The 5,885-nt window shown below is 48.1% G+C and overlaps 1 protein-coding gene and 1 non-coding gene across 15 annotated transcripts in view; both read right to left on the bottom strand.

Moving 5' to 3' along the window:
• The window catches only part of MYO9B (myosin IXB), a 116,695-nt gene that overhangs the window by 62,971 nt on the left and 47,839 nt on the right, over window positions 1–5,885 (bottom strand). The gene's annotated exons all lie outside the window — the stretch shown is intronic.
• On the bottom strand, window positions 635–738 carry LOC111727430. Its single transcript, XR_002774988.1, has one exon. It is a non-coding gene; the product is annotated as a U6 spliceosomal RNA (small nuclear RNA).

Genomic DNA, 5,885 nt, shown 5'->3' with positions numbered 1-5,885 from the left:
TTTTTTTTTTTTTTTAGACAGAGTCTCATTTTGTCCCCCTATTAGAGTGCCATGGCATCATAGCTCACAGAAACCTCAAACTCCTGGGCTCAATGATTCTCCTGCCTCAGCCTCTCGAGTAGCTGGGAATACAGGTGCCTGCCACAATGCTTGGCTATTTTAGAGATGGGATCTCAAGCTCAGATAATCCACCTCCCTTGGCCTCCCAGAGTGCTAGGATTATAGGCGTGAGCTACCATGTTCCGCTCCATAAATGAAGTTTTATTGGAACACACCAGCCCTATTCATTTGTGCTGCAACAGAGACCATCTGGTCCACAGAGATGAGAATATTGACTGTGTGGCCCTTTTGTGGAAGAGCTGGGAGCCACTGGACTGATCTGGACTCCAGGCTTTCTGCTGGGCACCTAAAGGGGGCTGATGGGGGTCAGGTTCATGTCAGAGGAGCCCCACAGTTTGGCAAAAAGACAAGCAGTTTCACGAAACACTTTTTTTTTTTTTTTAAAGATAAAGACCCGCTTATAATTGTGTCCCACCCCCAAGAGGTATGTCATACACCGTATCTCCCCATCTTCCTCCCCTAGCTCTCATTCTCCTGCTCCACCCCTTGTATTAGCTCATCTACTGCCTTCATAAAGATACAGAAATGCTTCACGAATTTGCATATCATCCTTGCGCAGGGGCCATGCTAATCTCTGTATGGTTCCAATTTTAGTAAATGTGCTGCTGAAGTAAGCACAATGGAGCACTTTTTAAAAACTGGGATAGAACATAACGTATAATTCACCGCCTTAAAGTAGACAGTTCAGTGGCATTTAGCACATTCACAATGCTGTGCAATGGTCACCTCTGTTGGGTTCCAGAATATTTTCATCCCCCCAAAAGGAAACTCCACCCACATTAGCAGTCACTCCCCACTCCACCTCCTCCTGCAAGCCCTGGCAGCCACTAATCTGCCCTGTCACTGTGAATACGCCTGTTCTAGACATTCCTATCAATGGAATCACATACTGTGTGACCTTTTGTGCATGTGGCTCCCAGCATCATGTTACTGAGCTTTATCCACATTGTAGTTGTAGCAGGTGTCAGTGCTTCCTGCCCTTGTTTTTGAAGACAGTCTCACTCTGTCACCGAGGCTAGAGTGCCATAGCTTCAGCCCAGCTCACACCAACCTCAAAGTCCTGGGCTCAAGCTATCCTCTTGCCTCAGCCTCCCGAGTAGCTGGGACTACAGTGCATGCAACTACGCCTTGGTAATTGTTTTATTTTTAGTAGAGATGGGGTCTGGCTCTTGGTCAGGCTGGTTTCCAACTCCTGAGCTCAAGCAATCCTTCCATCTCAGCCTCCCAGAGTGCTGGGATTATAGGCAGAACCACTACACTTCATGCTTTTTTTCACAAGACAACTTTTCACCCTGTACCAAGGCATGCTTATGTGCAGTAAAGTGTACACAGTGCATGGAGTATGCAGCTTGCTGGGGTTCCCTGTTGGGCTTTCTGTATAACCATCACTCAGACGAAGACAGAGAATACTCTCTTCCTGATTAGGTTCCTGGGGTGTCTGCTTCCCAGGAAGGAAGCACTGCCTCAGAGGGATTAAGATGTAGCCTTGGAGGAACTTGGGGCAGCGATGGTACCAGGAGTGGGATGAACACCCCAAGAGGATGTGGAGTGGCACTATGGAGAGCTATGGGAGTAGGGGGAGACAGAAAACGAGGTGAGGGCTGTGGGGCCCAGCAGATGAGGAAGAGCTAGTTCTGAGGCCTGGTGTTCCACTGTTCAAACCCTGTGGCCCCAGAGACTGAGGAAGGGGTACATGGTGGGTGAGGGTACAGTGGGGACATGCCCCAGAGTCACGCACGGAAAGGGAAGTTTGGTAGCAGCTATGTTCCTGTTCAAGAGGCCAAGTTGTCCAGGCAAACTGAAAGAAAGCAAGGCCACAGTGGGAAGGAGGTGGCAAGGCCAGTGACAAGGTCCTGTTATAGGGGGATGGCCACCGAGCACGTAGCTGAGTCAGAAACTGGTAGACAACACTGAGAGAAGATGGGATTTTCCTGAAGGTTTCCTTCCACAGGAGATGGATACAGGTTTTTTGTTTTTTTTTTTAATTAGAGACAGAGTCTTACTTTGTTGCCTCGGTAGAGTACTATGGCGTCACAGCTCACAGCAACCTCCAGCTTTTGGGCTTAGGTGATTCTCTTGCCTCAGCCTCCCAAGTAGCTGGGACTACAGGCGCCTGCCACAACACCCGGCTATTTTTTGGTTGTTGCAGTTTGACCGGGGCTGGGTTCAAACCTGCCACCCTCAGTATATGGGGCCAGCGCTGCCCAGATGGATATAGGTTGTTATACAGAGGTCATGTTTGTGTACCCTCCAAACTTCTTATGTTGAAATCTCACCCCTAGGGTAACAGGATCGGGATGAGCTGCCTCTGGGAGGCGATGAGGTCAGAGGGTAGAGCCTTTGTCAAGGGGATCAGTGCCCTTGTTTTTTTGTTTTTGAGATAGGGTCTTGCTCTGTTGTTCAGGTTGGAGTGCAGTGGCATCATCACAGCTCACTACAGCCTCAAACTCCTGAGCTCAAATGATCCATCTATCTCAGACTCCTTGGTAGGTGGGACTACAGGACTGTGCAACCATGCCTGGTTAATATTTCTATTTTTTGCAGAGATGTGGTCTCACTCTTGCTCAGGCTAGTCTCCAATTCCTGGTCTCAAGCAATCTTCCTGCCTCAGTCTCCAAAAGTGCTAGGATTGTAGGCCAGGATTACCATGCCCAGCCCAGTGCCCTTATAAAAGACCCCAAAGAGCTACTTCACTCCTGCCACCATGTTAGGACACAAAAAAATAAAATGTCATCTACAAAAAAGAAAATGGGCCCTTATAGAGCACTGAATCCGCCAGTACCTTGATCTTGGACTTCTCACCTTTCAGAACTGTGAGAAAGACACTTCTTTTGCTTTACTCACCCAGTTATGTGGTAGTTATGTGTCACATAATAAAGTTTTGGTCAATGGGCAAAGCCCACGGCTCAGTGAGTACGGCACTGGCCCCATATACCAAGGGTGGCGGGTTTGAACCCAGCCCCAGCCAAACTGCAACAAAAAATAGCTGGGTGCTGTGGTGGGCACCTGTAGTCCCAGCTACTCAGGAGGCTGAGGCAAGAGAATAGCTTAAGCCCAAGAGCTGGAGGTTGCTGTGAGCTGTGATGCCACAGCACTCTACTGAGGACAACAAAGTGAGACTGTCTCTAAAAAAAAAAAAGTAAATAAAGTTTCGGTCAAAAACGAACTGCAGGCTCAGTGCTTGTGGCTCAAGTGGCTAAGGCGCCAGCCACATATACCTAAGGTGGTGGGTTCGAATCCAGTCCGGGCCGCCAAACAACGATGGCTGCAACCAAAAAATAGCCGGGCATTGTGGCGGGTGCCTGTGGTCCCAGCTACTTGGGAGGTGGAGGCAGGAGACTTGCTTGAGCCCAGGAGTTGGAGGTTGCTGTGAGCTGTGATGCCACAGCACTCTACCCAGGAGCACAGCTTGAGGCTCTGTCTCAAAAAAACAAACAAACAAAAAAATGGACTGTGTCTATGGTGGTGGGTCCTGTAAGATTCTAATATTGAGCTGGGTATGGTGTCTCACATCTGTAATCCTACCCACTTTGGAAGGCCAATGTAGAAGATGGCTTAAGCCTAGGAGTTTGAGACCAGTCTGAGCAACACAGTGAGACTTTTATCTCTTCAAAATATAGGAAAGTTAACCAGGCATGAATGATGGTGCACACCTATAGTCCCAGTTACTGAGGAGGCTGAGGTGAGAGGATCGCTTGAGTCCAGGTCAGCAGTGCGCTATAATTGTACCAGTGAACTCCAGCTGGGCAACGGATGGAAGCCTTGCCTCTTAAAACAGAGAAAAAAAGGATTACAATACTGTATTTTGACAATACCTTTTCTATGTTTAGACATACAAACACTTACATTATGTTACAACTGCATTCAGGACAATAATACACTGTACATATACAGGTTTGCAGCCCAGGAACAATGGGCTCTCCCACACAGCCTAGGGTGTAGTAGCCTCTACTATCTAGGTTTGTGTAAGTGCCTGCTGTGATGTTCACATGACCATGAAATAACCAAGCTATGGATTTCTCAGAACACATCCCTACTGTTGGTGACCAGTGAATGTATTTCCTTAGAGCAGCCCTATTGGGTTAAGATGTGAGGCTTTTGTTCAGTAGCCTGAAGGGAGGAGCCCCTATGAAAAAGCATCCGATTGTACAAGGTCCAGATGCTTCCTTGGAGAATGACTCTGTTTAGAGGCAGAAGGCCTCAGGCAGAGCTTGAAGCCAGGATGGTGGCCATGTCTGGGCCCATGTGTGGTCACACTCCTCAAGATGATTAGGTCATGGGACAAGTCAACAGAAGGGGCTTGAGACCTAGAGGCAACAGGCAAGCAGGAAAATGGTTACGAGGGGACCCCCAAGAGGTGACTCAGCCCCTTACAGAGAAGAGGGGAGTCCCTTAGTCCATTCAGTGTTCGGTGGCAACTGGGGGCTTGGTGAGGTATCTCCATAGGCCCTGCTGAGTACCCCCCGCCCTTTTTTTTTTTTTTTTTGAGACAGAGTCTTGCTCTGTTGCCCAGGCTAGAATGCAGTGATTTGATTATAGTTCACAACAACCTCAAACTCCTGGGCTCAAGCCATCCTCTGGATTTATCGTACTGAGTATTTGGGACTATGTACCACCACACCTGGCTAGTTTTTAAATTTTTGTAGAGATGGAGTCTTATTGAGTTGCCTAGGCTGGTCTTGGACTCCTGGCCTCCAGCAATCCTCTTACCTCAGCCTCCCGGAGCGCTAGGATTAAAGGCATGAGCTCTGCGCCTGGCCCTGAACTGCCAAGTTTTCAGAAAGTCTCTAGAGGGTCTGATTAAACCTGGGAACTGGTCTTTGGCTGGTAGCTGTTGGCTGGCTGCTGTCCCATGCCCTGCTTGTTGACATTGGTTCTCCTGAGTGTCTACAGGACTTCTGGGATTTAACCATTCTGTGTAATAGGCAGGTGTTGTACCCTGTAGAAGCTGAGCAGTATCCTTGACCTTCACTCATCAGATGCTAGTAGCACCTGGGATAAGCAAAAAAATGTTGCCAGAGATCATCAAATCATCCTGATTGGGAAGCACTGATGTATACAGATAGAAATCAGAGGGTTGCAGGGCCATGTAGTTTGGGTCTTGCTGGGCCCCTCACCCCTTTAGGAGAGCTTCCAGGTGTGCCACTCTCTAGACCAATGATTTTTTTTTTTTTTTTTTGGGACAGAGCCTCAAACTGTCCCCCTAGGTAGAGTGCTGCGGCATCACAGCTCACAGCAACCTCCAACTCCTGGGCTCAAGCGAGTCTCCTGCCTCAGCCTCCCAAGAGGCTGGGACCACAGGCGCCCACCACAACACCTGGCTATTTTTTAGTTGCAGCCATCATTGTTGTTTGGCGGCCTGGGCTGGATTTGAACCCGCCACCTTAGGTATATGTGGCTGGCGCCTTAGCCACTTGAGCCACAGGCGCTGAGCTTAGACCAATGATTTTCAACCAGTGTGTCAAGAGAGGGTTTTAGATGTGTCAAGAAAAATTTTAAAGATCATTAAATTCTTTTTAAAAGAAGTTCAAAGCATTTTTATTCATTTTTTGGATCAACATAATTTAAGTGTACCATGGAAGTTTAACTATAGGTTCAAGTGTGCCATGAGATAAAAAAGGGTAAAAAACAGTGCTGTAGAAACTGAGGAATACTTTGGTTAAGAAACTTGTCTCACCTGTGGTTCAAGCGGCTAAGGTGCCAGCCACATACACCTAAGGTGGCAGGTTCGAAGCCCAGGCCTGCCAAACAACAATGATGGCTGC

This window comes from Otolemur garnettii, unplaced genomic scaffold, assembly GCF_000181295.1.
Source record: "Otolemur garnettii isolate 467f Iridium unplaced genomic scaffold, OtoGar3 scaffold00105, whole genome shotgun sequence".
NCBI lineage: Eukaryota > Metazoa > Chordata > Mammalia > Primates > Galagidae > Otolemur > Otolemur garnettii.
Note: the sequence above shows the minus strand (reverse complement) of the source record. Positions and strands in the feature narration are given on the sequence as shown.